Source organism: Melanerpes formicivorus, unplaced genomic scaffold, assembly GCF_026170545.1.
Source record: "Melanerpes formicivorus ecotype bairdi unplaced genomic scaffold, bMelFor1.0.p_v2 SCAF_49, whole genome shotgun sequence".
Classification (NCBI taxonomy): domain Eukaryota; kingdom Metazoa; phylum Chordata; class Aves; order Piciformes; family Picidae; genus Melanerpes; species Melanerpes formicivorus.
In genome coordinates this window covers 2,460,853-2,474,523 of record NW_027142401.1, presented here as the reverse complement: position 1 = coordinate 2,474,523, position 13,671 = coordinate 2,460,853, and the positions used below count along the sequence as shown (strand labels likewise).

Sequence of the window (13,671 nt, the reverse complement as noted above, 5' to 3'; positions counted from 1 at the left end):
CATGAGTGTAGTTCTTAATGAGATTTTGTCTTGCTCTGTGCTCATGTAGCATTCAGCGTTATCAGATACTAATCTCAATCAGGTCCTTGCCACAACAAAGTGAGTAATAGGCATAACAACGATAACAATAATAATCTAAAAATGACTCCTCTAGATTTGGGGTTGGTTGTTTGTTTCTGTGCTAAACCGACTCAATCCTTCACAAACGTTACCAGGTCTGTTACTGCAGGACTGTCAGTGCAGTCAGAAGCTATGGGGAATGTCATAGCACCAACAGGTTTAGAATATAAATGGTTCAGCTGACCTTTCTCACAAGTTGAATGGCAGATTGCTTTATGTTGAGCAGCAGCAACTCATTATCTGATCAGAGTCAGGTTAACTGAGGAAATAAATCTTTCCTGGGGGTGTACATTATTTTCAATGCTGGGGTTAACACCTCTACACCAGTAGGAGTTTGTGGAGTTGATTTCTGTGAGATGTAAGTATGGGAATAGTTTCCTGCTTGAGGTGTGAGGCATTTACATGTTTTTCATTACCACATCCATTGGCAGAATTTGTTTCTTGTAAAAGGCCATTGCTTCGATGCCAGTGTTTGTTTATCACAGGCTATTTAGTAAAAATGAAACCAGTATCCATATAGGGTCATGTAGGCTGATGCCCTTGGCATCTATAGCAAACTCTAACTGGGCAGTCTGCTGTGTGCCTTTTGAAATACTCCTCAGTGGCACCATCTATATCTCTTGGTCTCTTCTCCCAGGCAACCAGCACCAGAACAAGAGGACACAGTCTCAAGCTGTGCCAAGGGAGGTTTAGACTGGAGGTGAGGACAAAGTTCTTCACCGAGCAACTCGTTCGTCATTGGAACGGGCTGCCCAGGGAGGTGGTTGAGTCACCGTCCCTGGAGGTGTTCAAGAGGGGATTGGATGTGGCACTTGGTGCCATGGTCTAGTCATGGGGTCTGTGTTGATAGGTTGGACTCGATGATCCTCAAAGTCTCTTCCAACCTTAGTTATACTGTGATATTTGACTGAATACAGATGCTCGTAGGAGATCTCACCTGCACGTAAACTTTGCATATTGAGCCTATTTGAAGATGAATTTACAAGCTTATGTAAGGGCCAAATACAATTTCAGCTCTTACACATCCTAGGCATTAGTCCATCCCATGTGATGGTCTGCACCACTTCAAAGAAGACGGCCTCTGAGAACTCTATAGAGAGGAATCTTAGTTTTCCACTCAGAGGTTTAACCAATAAGCAGATAAAAGATCATCTTTAAGACTCGTGGTATGGTCAAAAAGAGTTCTTAATCCCAGAAGGCATTATTTCTTCATGAACTTTTTAGCAGCAGCCTAAAAGAACATACCAATCCCACCAAACTAAATTGTTGCCAGCAGAAACCAGACTGGATCTCTGTCTTCCAGTTTCCTCTGCTGGGTAGTTGGTAGGATGCAAAAACAACCCACACGTGGCTGGACATCAGTTACAAAACTACAGTAAGATGGTTTGTTTATTTTAAAACAACAACAACAAAAGGCTGAGAGACATGTATTTCCCCTTTAAGACGAAACTTAAATTCTGATGACAGAATTCATTAAAAAAAGGGCCCCCAAGAGGAATTTTGTGATGACTGGTGAATTGGCTCATGAAATTTTCAAAGGGCAGAAATAATTCCCAACAACAGAGCAATGACCTCTTTCAATTGGAGCAATTCTACACAGTAGAAAAAAACCTAGATGAAACTACAGCAAAGGCCATGTCTGACCTTGCCAGGAAGACACCGAATGACTCGGTGACTGGGGATCTCACCCCCATTCGGTTGTTACACTGCTGAAACACAAGGGTAACGGCTTTCTCAAATGCTGAGTTTGACAAGCGGTTAAGAGTAATAAATGGCAGGTTTCAGTTACCGTACAGGCAGAGTTCCAAGGGCCCTCTCCAGAAATGGAGTGAGTGCCTGCGGGGTGGAGTGAAGATCAGCAATCAAGACGACTCTGATCAGAACCAGGTACAAGACTCAACAGTGCCAACGGAGCTATCATAAGAACCGCTAGCTTACAAAACAAACAAACAAGCAAACCCCTAATTCCCCAAGAGGGTTTGCTGCCGTTTTCGGTGGGAGAGCGTAGCTCCTGGCCGTGCCCACCTCAATCAAGCTGCTTTCAACAGAGCAGAGCGGGAGCACAGCGGAGCCACAGAGCGACCCTCGGGGCGGTGGCTCCGTTCCCTCAGCACCACGACACCTCGCTGCGGCGGTGCTGCTCCTCGCCGCCGTCCCGGGACTCCTCGTTCCGTCGAGCACCTACCGCCTTCCGGAGCGCCGAGGTCCCCGCTGGCCACCGCGGGCGCTCGATGGCTCGGGGCCCGATTGCACAGCCCTGAGCAACGCCGGCACCCTCCTCTCCCGCCGGCGGGCGGCAGCGGCGACGGCCCGGGCGCAGGCCCCCGCCGTCCCCCCCCTCCCCCCCGCGCCGGAGGAGGGCGGACGGACGGAGCCGAGCCCCGCAGCGCTGCCGCCGCCCCGCAGAGCGGCGCGGGAGCCTTGCCGAGCCAAGCCGTGCCGTGCCGGCCAGGTACCGCGGGCGGGAGGGGCGGAGGCGCCGGTCCTGCCACCCCAGCTGCCGGAGCAGGTGAGGAGTGGGCGCCAGAGGGGGTCGTCAGGAAAGGGGCGCGAGGAGCCCTGTGGGGCGGGTGGGTCGGGGCGCCAAGGCCTGGAAGGGGACACGGAGCCGCACGGGGAGGAGGGCGCGGATGGCCCTGAACCAGCGGAGTGCGAGCCCCACCCGCCCGCACTGGGCGCGGGGTGAGGGGCTGTGTGTCAGCGGGCAGCAGGGCCGAGGGGAGCCGGGGAGCTGGCCCAGGGGCTGGGGCTGCCCGAGGCCTGCGCCTGAAAATTGCTCCATCACCCCCGGAGCAGTCTCTGTGGGTAAGGCAGAGGAGCCGGCTCTAAAGCTAGTGGCCGGGTGGCTCCCCCAGCCCAGCCCTTTCCCCAGCGTTACGGGGCAGGTCTAAGCCCCGTGGGGGGGAGCGGAAAAAGGTCTTCTCGGCGCGGGGGGCGAGGCAAGCCGGCCACACGCGTGGTGCCATCCGAGAGTCGCCCCGTTACGGGGAGGGGTGAGAGAGCCGCCGTGCCGCCGGGCTCGGGGTGAACAGGAAAGGGCTGCGGGGCGGGCGAGGGTGAGCCTCTGCCTCTTAAGGGTCGAAGCAGATCGTATGGCTGCGGGGAGGATTCGGCATTCACTTGCGGCGACGTTGCACGTGTTTAGGGTCTGGTTTTATATTTTCTTATACATTTTGCTAATTAAGAATATTCTGGGCGAAAGGCACCGATATTCGACCGTCTGCCGAAATGTTATTGCAGGCTTTTGCGGTTTGAATTCTTGTCCAGATAGGTTGACAAGCAACGCCGTATGCGCCGTATAACCGGTAAAAACTTTACACGGGGTTGTTAAAAACCAGTGAATTTACATTAGTGTTGACATTCTGGAATGAAGGAAAAAATAACAGACATTGTGAATTTAGTTAATCTTAAAGTTTCTTGAGCTATGGATCAAAGGTGGTAAGAGGGGAGCGATGCAAGATGAAGTTATGTAGAGCTCAGCTGTGTGCGTCTTTGAATGAAATTTGGAGGGTCTGGAAGTTTGGGTTCATTATTTGTAATATTTCTTCAAGTTTGGGACTTGATTTAGTAAGAGTAAGTATTTATAGGTGTGGCCATGAATTCTACTGAACTGTTATTTTAGTCTCGCATGTCAGAAATACATTTCGTGTCTTCAGAAACAGTGAAGCTATATGGTATGTTCGGGTGGTGCTTTGCTGCATGGTGTGCAATGTTCTCCACTGCTGTATGAAATAACAATTGAGACCCGGAAGATGGATTACTCTGCTTGTGTGCTGAGCGGAGTTGGAGTTTCTTTTCCTTTTCCTGATGCTTTGATACAATGAAAAGGCGATGGGGGGAGGGAGGAAGCCAGTTCAGTGTTACACTAAGTGTAGCAACATATTGAAAACTTGTGCTTGGTTCTTGAACAGAGAATTGGGTTTATTGTCAATGCATCTGAATTAACGACTACTTCATGACATTGTATCCCAATATGTCAAAACATTTGTTAATCAATGCAGGAGGTCTGCTGTCTTTACATTCAGAACATCCTAGTGAGGCAAGAGGTTAGAAACACCTCATAAAACCATTTTCAGATTGTGGGGTGTTTGTTCTGTTCGGTTTTCACTGCTGCAGTTTTTACAGGTTTTAAGGCAGGAGAGCCATTAAAAAGACATGAAGTATCCCTACATCTACATTGCCAACCAAAATAGCATCAAATCTCTTTGTGTTTACTTTCTTTGTTTTGTTTTGTGTTCTCTTTGGGGAACAGCCATTTAAAACATCTAGAATTTGAGCGAGGTATGTCAGTGATTTATGCCTGGATAGAGGTCTCTGATCTGCCAAACAAGTGTCCTGCAGAGTCTGCACCTGTGAGGGCTTCTGCTGCTGCTAAATTACAGCGCTGGTGTGTTTCAGTGCAGTTGAAGCCTAGCCATAGTACTAGTTAAGCTGGTCCTATGATGACTATAATGATTTTCATAAGAAATAAATATACTTTCCTGGCATTTCATGATACGTTCAGCAAAAAAAGTTCCTGTGGTTTAATTTAATGCCAGGATAGACTGGATTCAGCATTTACCCTAAGAGAAAATGAGTAGCTAAAATCAACCTGCAATTTGGATTATCCATATGGATATGTATCACCTCCTGGAACTCAGTTCAATGTGTTTGCAAAGAATTTAATTTCTTGAAACTCTTGTGACCAAAAAATAAAAGGAAACCCAAAACCCCACCAAGCAACCAACCCTCTCCAAAAAAAAAACCCCAACCACCATCACCACCTATCAGTATATTCACTTTGATATCTTTTGTCTATATTAAATAATGTCTGCAGCATTGTCAGGAATAAAGCTGTGTTCAGACCTACATGAAATGATGGGGTTTAGGTGGATGTTTATAGTTCTGTGGGTCTGGCCTTGCTGTCACACCAGCTTTCTAAACCTGCAAGGAAATAAACCCAAAGCATCCCATGCATTTTCATTCAGGCTGAAGCTAGCTATTGCTTTTTGACATTTGGTTAGTCAGATTTTGGGGGGAGGAAAATCTTCTAAACACACTTTGTCAGAATCAGACTTCTGGTTTTCTAACTATTGAAAGTATTTGTTAACTATTTATATGCAGCTTGTTGGGTACCCTGTCACTAAACTAATGTTCTGAGGTCCCTGTTAGGGAGCCAGCATCATCTTTTGACTGAAACTTTCAGAAATGAACCTAAAATCCAAGAGTTGTGGGGGGACAGCTTGTGCCAGTAGCGCCTGCTGTGTGGAGCTCAGGAAATGGCAGGTTTATATTTCTCAGTAACTGAATGTAACTGTTTCTTAGTTTCCTGGAATAGTTCTTATCGTGCTGAGATGAAGATTAAAGTGATAATAGGAAACATGAAGCGAAGTATAGCTACTTTTTAACACAATGCATTTATGTCTTGCAAAATCTGAGTTTCCAAACATGTTTTGGATGCTCTGCATTGCTGAAGCAGCTATTGCATTTCCAGGCACTACTCTGCTGGGTATTTTTTCAGGGTATTTTTTTTTCTCTTTAGCTTTGTCAAGCTTTGTCCTGAAGACTTGGCAGAAATCATTCAGCATCCTCAGAAGACATTGTCTCGTCATTTCTTTCACACTTCAGCAGATGTATATTGTGTTGCAGTTCCTATCAATGTGACTGTTATGTATGAGGATTGTGGGTGGTCACATTCTTTGTGTGAATATTTGGAAAACCAGCAAGCCCAGAACAAGGATTCCAATAGATTTCACTTGGATCTTTGTTGCCTATAAGCCTTGCTGCTTACAAGGTGATTCTTCTGAAACTTTGAAAACAAGGTGGCATTTTGCTAGGAAAACCAGCCATTTGGAACTGTTCTTGTGGGAGTAAGCAAGTACTTTGTATGAGCATCATTGTTCACACAGTATCAAAATACAGCCCTTCTGTTTTGCAACACAGAGGAAGGTAGCTGAGAAACTAATAAGAAACCTGTTTAGGCTGCGAGATATTTGTTCTGTAGCACAGTGTGAAATGCTGTGTGAACCTGCTGGAAGCTGGAATAGAATAGAATAGAATAGACCAGACCAGGTTGGAAGAGACCTTCAAGATCATCGTGTCCAACCTATCATCCAACACCACCCAACCAACTAACCCATGCAACCAAGCACCCTGTCAAGCCTCCTCCTGAACACCTCCAGTGATGGTGATTCCACCACCTCCCCGGGCAGCCCATTCCAATGGGCAATCACTCTCTCTGTGTAAAACTTCTTCCTAACCTCCAGCCTGAACCTCCCCTGGTGCAGCCTGAGACCGTGTCTTCTTGTTCTGGTACTGGCTGCCTGGGAGAAGAGACCAACCTCTGCCTGTCTACAACCCCCCTTCAGGTAGTTGTAGAGAGCAATAAGGTCACCCCTGAGTCTCCTCTTCTCCAGGCTAAGCAATCCCAGCTCCCTCAGCCTCTCCTCATAGGGCTTGTGTTCCAAGCCCCTCACCAACTTTGTTGCCCTTCTCTGGAAACGCTCCAGCAAGTCAACCTCCTTCCTAAACTGAGGGGCCCAGTATTGAGATGGACTTGGTTTATGTCTTTAATGAGTACCTGTGTAAATGCTGCCAAATTTTCACTGACAAAATACCGATGCGTAGCTAGAATAATGAGGTAGAAAACATAGCTTGCCTGGAGCAAAATGCTCTAGAACACCATTAAGCAGAGTGCCTGAACGAAATGCATCTTGTTTCAACATCTCTGATTTCAGAATCAGGTTCCTGAGCTGGATGGTTGCATGTGAAAATATAATGTAAGCGGAAGTTGTCCTAGTCTGAAATCTTCAGCAGCAATTAGAGGAAATGGATGGTTATGTAATAAACTGGGCTTGTTTTTTCACATTGCTCTTAGTCAAACAGATCCCTGGTTGCTTTTGCTGCTTGGCAAGTGATGCAAGTACGTATTTCTGTTGAAAAAGGAAAACAGCTTTATTTGTGAGTGGAACTGATTCCCTTCTTAACACAGAACGTGCAGTGTAACATAGAAGATTTACTATCTGGTGCATTTTTCACCTGCTAGTGCACTTGAATTCTGATATGCAGAATTACAGTTCAGCTTGATTTCAAAGTCTTAACATTTTGGATCTTCTCTGCCAGGTCCTCATGTTCTTTTTCCATGTGCTCTGGGTTTGTGGTCTTGTGAGAACTTTCTTTTGTGGCCTCTTCTTGTAAACTGCAGTCCCAAGTTTGGCTTCAGATTTCCTCACTGCTGACCAATATAACATTATGCTGCAAAAAGCCTGGCATATTCATTTTGGATAAAAAGCAGTCAAGTCTGTTTGATGCTAAGAGGTCGTTTGGTCCAAACTGATGACACCAATTGCTAGTAAATTCAAGCATGTATGTATATGCAGTTTCATAGTCCTTCTCATCAAGGGTTTAATCAATTCAGCATAGCAATGCTTCTGCTAAAGACAGAATCTTCAGGGGACTTAACTTTCTCTTTTTTTCTTCTTCCCCCCCCCCCCCCCCTCTTGGTGCTGAAATGCCCTAAATTTGCTTTTGGTTAGATTTTTGTGTTTTTGCAATACATACAAAAATGCAATGAAAGGGCACATGAAATTCTCAGCTTTTTTGTCTTTCTCAGTTGAATGAGAGGACAAGAGTGAATAGCATAAAAAACTTTTTCACTGTGAGGGTGACTGAACACTTGAACAGGCTGCCCAGGGGAATTGTGGAGTCTCCCTCTCTGGAGATATTCAAAACCCACCTGGATGTGTTCCTGTGTGATCTGGTATAGGTGATCCTGCTCTGTCAGGAGGGTTGGACTAGGTCATCTTTCAAGGTCCAACCTCTAACATTCTGTGACTGTGGGAAAAAATGTGTTCAGAGGAGCCACTGGTATGTCAGACCAGCAGTTACCTGACATCGCTTCACTTGACTCTGTGGAATGAAACATTTAAGGCTTCCATATATAGATGAAAGGCACGAGTTGAGTGAATGCTGAAGATCCTGCCACAAAGGATATTGAAGTCCTGAAGTACTTAGGCTGGCTTTTTTGTTTAGCTTTACCTTTGCTTACTGAAGGTTTTGAAGCAGGCTTTGATTCTGTGTGTTAGGTGCTAATAGTCTGTAGAAGGCAATGAGGAAACAAAGGCTGCCCTGTCTTTTGAGTAATACTAAATATTCTTCTCTTGGGTATTCTGACTTCAATATATTTCCAATGTCTAAACTCCAAGTTCATCTGAGCTGGAATTGTAGTTGTTTTTCAATTTCTTATAGAAGTATTAAGATTCTGTAATTGTGGTTTATTTAAATTAGATGATTTCTATCTGTGCTATACATTCTAGCTAGATTACAGCTGAAGATAACTCAGTCTTTCATTCCCCCTTTGTTCCCTGAGCAATCAGGTCTCCTGTTTGAAGTTGCTGGGAGTTTGATCCTGCACTTTCTGCTTCCTTTGGACCTTGTCCCTCCTTATGCTTGCCTACTAGAATAAACAACACACTCTGACTACTGGATTTTGATCTACATTTCATTCATTAGCAGCTGAATTTGGTTGGTGCCTTAAGGTGCTTTTTTTCTGACCCAGCTAGCCAAAAGAGCCTTTTGTCTTGTCAGTTTCTCTTGTCAGAAGTAAGCCCAAGGGAGCTGGGCAGGAGTTTTGTTTATGTTTAGGAGAGACTGTAAACAGGTATGGTGAAGGGCTTAACATAGGCTTGAACGTTGATTCCCTTGCTGTGCAGTCACCTCGGATACATGGGTGAAGATCATCCCATTAAGCTTTTAAAACAGTGCTGCAAGAGTAACATTGATCTGAACTGCTAATGACTAGAACTTAACATGGCAAGCTGGAAGGCTTTCTCTTAAGGATGGTGGTTCAATTTTAGACAGATGATGATAAATCTTGCTTTTTGAGGGGGATAAAAACCCCCAAAAGAATCTGAAGTCAGTTAAAATACCACTGTGATGCAGTAAAGGACAACTTGAACATGTTTCAGCTCTGTTTTGCAGCAGTGTGATGGTTATGGCATTGATTGTGTAGTCAGCCCAATAGTAGCTCTTATGAAAGCACTAGTAATTAATACTAGTGATTGTTTTAATCTTACTCATTTCTATTACTCATGACACATTTTCCTCTATTACTCATTTTTTTGCTATTGCTCATTACTGGCAGTGAGTAACAGCCACCACTTCTTAGGAGAAAAATGGCCTTTTTACTTTTAAGACCAGTCTTCTTTACCAAATTGAATCCACTGGTTTACTGTCTTTGTCCTTTTTATGCAGAATTATTTTAATACTTGTGAAAGGGCCACGAGGATGATCAGAGGGCTGGAGCACCTCTCCTGTGAGGACAGACTGAAGGAGTTGGGGCTGTTCAGTCTGCAGAAGAGAAGGCTCTGAGGTGACCTCATTGTGGCCTTCCAGTATCTGAAGGGAGCCTGCAGGAAGGCTGGGGAGGGACTTCTCAGGATCTCAGGTAGTGATAGGACTAGGGGCAATGGAATGAAGCTGGAGGTGGGGAGATTCAGGCTGGAGGTGAGGAGGAAGTTCTTCACCATGAGAGTGGTGAAGCCCTGGAATGGGTTGTCCAGGGAGGTGGTTGGGGCCCTGTCCCTGGAGGTGTTTAAGCCCAGGCTGGATGAGGCTCTGGCCAGGCTGATGTAGTGTGGTGTGTCCCTGCCCATGGCAGGGGGGGTTGGAAGTAGATGATCCTTGTGGTCCCTTCCAACCCTGACTGATACTATGATACTAAATTAGAAACAGATAAAGGATTGATATTAAGTTACACATCACTTTATTTGCCTCGCTATATAGTAGATGTAATGGCCTTAGATTCCCATCTAGATCCTCATCTGAGTATCGTGCTCAGAGAGCTGAGGTTGATCAGGTTTCTGTTTGAGCAGTATTTGTTCCTGACGAGGAGAGAGAAACTGCTGGAACAATGAGAGATCAAATCTGAGAAATCTTGAAAGCAAATGAATTTGTAAGCTCATAGTTGATCTGCATGGTAGTTTCTATTAGTTGTGCTGATTGTCCTTGGAATAATGAGTCGTAAGGTGGGTTGATAGGTTGGACACGATGATCTTGGAGGTCTCTTCCAACCTGGTTTATTCTATTCTATAAGATAAAGGCTTCGTTTTGTTTTTACTGAGAGATCATTTAGGAGTCTGCTTATTGCAGGTTATTTTTTTCCTTTAACATAGGGACAGAATATGTCATGGGGTGGGAGAAACTAAAAGTAAAACTCCTTAAGTTGCTACTGTTGCTTATAGCTTTTCATTTGTTGTATGTTAATTTTTGTCGTCTTCTTCCCTGTGAAAGAAACACAACAGTCTGCTAAGGGCGTTCCTCAGCTTTTAAAGCCTGAGGAGATTACCTATCTCAGGGCAAACTTGATACATGTAATAGATCTGTTTGTTCTTTTGGCTCTGCTGTAACTTTGTCACGGATGATCCGTCGGTTCTCATGTTGTAAAGCCAGTTGCTAAAGGCAGCTATCCAAATCAGTCTTACGGCGGTGCAGTCACCTTCTTTTTCAACAAGACTCTAAATTTGTCTTTGTGGGTTTTCAAGGGCTTTAGAACTCAATTGTTGTTGCCTTTTAATGCTTGATAAACTGTATATCCCTTCCAATTCGCAGGTCAGTGTTCCATCTATTGCTTGTGCTAAGAGCTTTGCTGAGATCTTTTCTGCCAAATGGGCAGTCAGCAGATGAAAAAAAAAACATTGATTACTGATAAGCTGGAAAGACTTCTGCCTTGTCCAATAAATTTTTGTGACCTTTTTTTGTAACAGAGTGTCAATATAAAAGAAACTTGGCTCTTTGGAAGAGCAATGTGCCCTTGTGGCCAGGAAGACCAACAGTGTCCTGGCGTGCATGAAGAGTATGTCCAGCACTCAAGGGAGGTTCCCCTCCCCCTCAGCTCTGCCCTGGTGAAGCCTTATCTGGAGTACTGTGTTCAGTTCTGGGCTCCTTACTTCAGAAGGGACAGGAAAATGCTTGAGAGGGTACAGCAAAGGGCTGCAAAGACAATTAGGGTACTAGAATATCTATCTGTTTCACCAAGAAAGGTTGAGAGTCCTGGGGCTTTTTAGGCTGGAGAGGAGAAAGACTGTGAGGGCATCTTATCAATGCTTGTAAATACTTAAAGGGTGGGTGTCAGGAGGATGGGACCAGTCTTTTTTCAGTGGCAGGCAATGACAGGACCAGAGGTAATGGGCACAAATTTGAATGTAAGAATTTTCATCTAAACATGAGGAGGAACTTATTTATGTTGAGGATGGTGGAGCACTGAACAGGCTATACAGAAAGGTGGTGGAGTCTCCATCTCCAGAATCATTCAAAGCCCACCTGGATGCCATTCTGTGCAACCTGCTCTAGGTGAACCTGCTGTGGCAGAGGTGTTGGACTAGACAATCTCCAGAGGTCCTGTCCAACTCCTGTCTTTCTATGATTCTATGAAGAGGGATTTTTGATTGATCTGTAGCATAGATGGGAAAGTAAATCTTGTAATTACTTCAGTTATCTAAAGACAAAGCCAAAAGGATGGTGCATCGTGCTAGCTAGAAATTGGAGATTTTCTTCATCAGCCATGTGTGCCTTTTCATTTTTGTTGATAGTGTAGTATGTCACAGAATCACCAAGGTTGGAAGAGACCTCAAAGATCATCAAGCCCAACCTGTCACCACAGACCCCATGACTAAACCATGGCACCGAGTGCCATGTCCAATCCCCTCTTGAACGCCTCCAGGGTGTTTCATTTAATTCAATTGCACATTTGTTCTTAGTATTCAGTATCACTAAGGTTGGAAGAGACCTCAAAGATCATCGAGTCCAACCTGTCACCACAGACCTCATGACTAGAGTAGGGAGGACACTACTGCCCACTGCAGGCTTGAACTCACAACCTTCCCATTAAGGGTCTTATGTGCTACCGATTGAGAAAGATCAAAATTCTAACACCAGGGAAAGGGGCTATCAATTCAGCATTTTAAACATGGCTTTCATGTAAGTATAGATTCCTCTTCACATGCTTAGGTAGTGCTTGCATTGATTTACTTGTGCATGATGATGTTCAAGGAACTGCAATACCTGCAGCTGCTGGTGTAACTCTTTCATCATGCTTGCCTAGCCCACCATGAGGCTGTGCCATGCCTCTAATTAGAAGAGAATTGCAATTGCACCCATGTCTGGATGATGTATGGAGGTGACCTCATTGTGGCCTTCCAGTATCTGAAGGGGGCCTACAAGAAGGCTGGGGAGGGACTTCTCAGGATATCAGGTATTGACAGGACTAGGAGGAATGGAATGAAGCTGGAGGTGGGGAGATTCAGGATGTGAGGAGGAAGTTCTTCACCATGAGAGTGGTGAAGCCCTGGAATGGGTTGTCCAGGGAGGTGGTTGAGGCCCCATCCCTGGAGGTGTTTAAGCCCAGGCTGGATGAGGCTCTGGCCAGCCTGATCTAGTGTGGGGTGTCCCTGCCCATGGCAGGGGGGGTTGGAGCTAGATGATCCTTGTGGTCCTTTCCAACCCTGACTGATACTATGACACTATGATTGTTTTTAAAATAGTATGCAACCTGTCTTTCATGTCAGAATAAATTTGGACTTAAAAAGGGGTTAAAATGAAATGGTTTTGCCCATTTGTGGTGGGTTGAAAACTGCCCCCCAACATTAAGTTTGCCAGACCAGCACAGCTGGAGCAAATGAAAGCTGTATTTAGAAGCAAAACTACAATATACAATGAAATGCAGTGAATATGTATAGAATGTGCAATATTTACAGGTATCTGGTTAGTTATGATAATATTCCAGACTAGTATAATGAATATTTTGCACCTACCTACCTTTTTTCCCCCCTTTTTTTAGAGGTATTGCTGTAATATGGGCCTTATGAAGGGATTGGAATCAGCTTACTAGAAAAGCTTTTTGAGCTTACTTGCTTTTTTCCCCCCTTGGAATTAAACTGAGTTAACAGTTTCAATAGTGGAAGGAACCAGTTTGTGTGGTGAGTGTGGTGCATCTGCCCAAGTCAAATATAACATATATAGAGCTAATAATATCTAGGAAGCTGCAGTCTGGTGCCTTTTCGCTGAGCTATTACTTAACAAAAATTGTCAGTATTTCACATTTGTAACTTGGGGATTCTTGTTTTCTGTAGAGCAGTCAGTTGTATTCCATGTGCTTTCCTAAAGTTGAGCTTTGTGTTCAATATTTTTCTAGAACATCAAGTTCTTGACATCCTGTATCCAAGAACTTGGAGCAGCAGAAAGACAGTTTTCACCATGATGAGAAGTTGTCTGCTGGGTAAGTTAAGTGCCAGTATCTGGCACCAATCTGTGATCTTTTCAGTTGGGGAAAACAGCTACCAGTTGTAATAGTATCACAGTATCAGTTGGGGTTGGAAGGGACCACAAGGATCATCTACTTCCAACCCCCCTGCCATGGGCAGGGACACCCCACACTAGAGCAGGCTGGCCACAGCCTCATCCAGCCTGCTCTTAAACACCTCCAGGGACAGGGCCCCTACCACCTCCCTGCACAACCCATTCCAGGGCTTCACCACTCTCATGGTGAAGAACTTCCTCCTCACCTCCAGCCTGAAT

At 45.0% G+C, this 13,671-nt stretch overlaps 1 protein-coding gene across 2 annotated transcripts in view; it reads left to right on the top strand.

The window, feature by feature from the left end:
• Positions 1-2,465: 2,465 nt before the first annotated feature.
• HEATR5A (HEAT repeat containing 5A) overlaps positions 2,466-13,671 on the top strand; it is a 79,072-nt gene continuing 67,866 nt past the window's right edge. For both annotated transcript variants that reach the window (XM_068160330.1, XM_068160329.1), the window contains exons 1-2: positions 2,466-2,629; positions 13,289-13,372. The gene's annotated coding sequence lies outside the window, so the exon portion shown is untranslated. The remainder of the gene's footprint in view (positions 2,630-13,288; positions 13,373-13,671) is intronic.